A 305-nucleotide genomic window follows, 5' to 3' on the forward strand; every position below is an offset into this window, starting at 1 on the left:
TCTTTTTTTTAGAGTCTTTTAAAATTTTTTTTCCCTACCCTTTTTAGTGTAGCAAAGTCCTAGACTAATCAGTGCACACATGACGGAAGACATTTTAGCAGGCTCAAGCTCCCAGTGGTCTCGGGGTCACTCCAGAGCCCCAGCCAGCCCGGTTCTTATCAAAAACCCCCTTTGGGGAAATGTTCGGAGGAAACGCGTACTCGGAACCGGGAACAAAAAAGTAAAATCACTTTTGTTATTAAGCCATCGTTCCATTATTTTTATGCATATAATCAGGAGGTGAAAAAAAAAGGAAAAAAGGGAAA

This window comes from Penaeus monodon, chromosome 19, assembly GCF_015228065.2.
Source record: "Penaeus monodon isolate SGIC_2016 chromosome 19, NSTDA_Pmon_1, whole genome shotgun sequence".
In the NCBI taxonomy this organism is placed as follows: Eukaryota; Metazoa; Arthropoda; class Malacostraca; order Decapoda; family Penaeidae; genus Penaeus; species Penaeus monodon.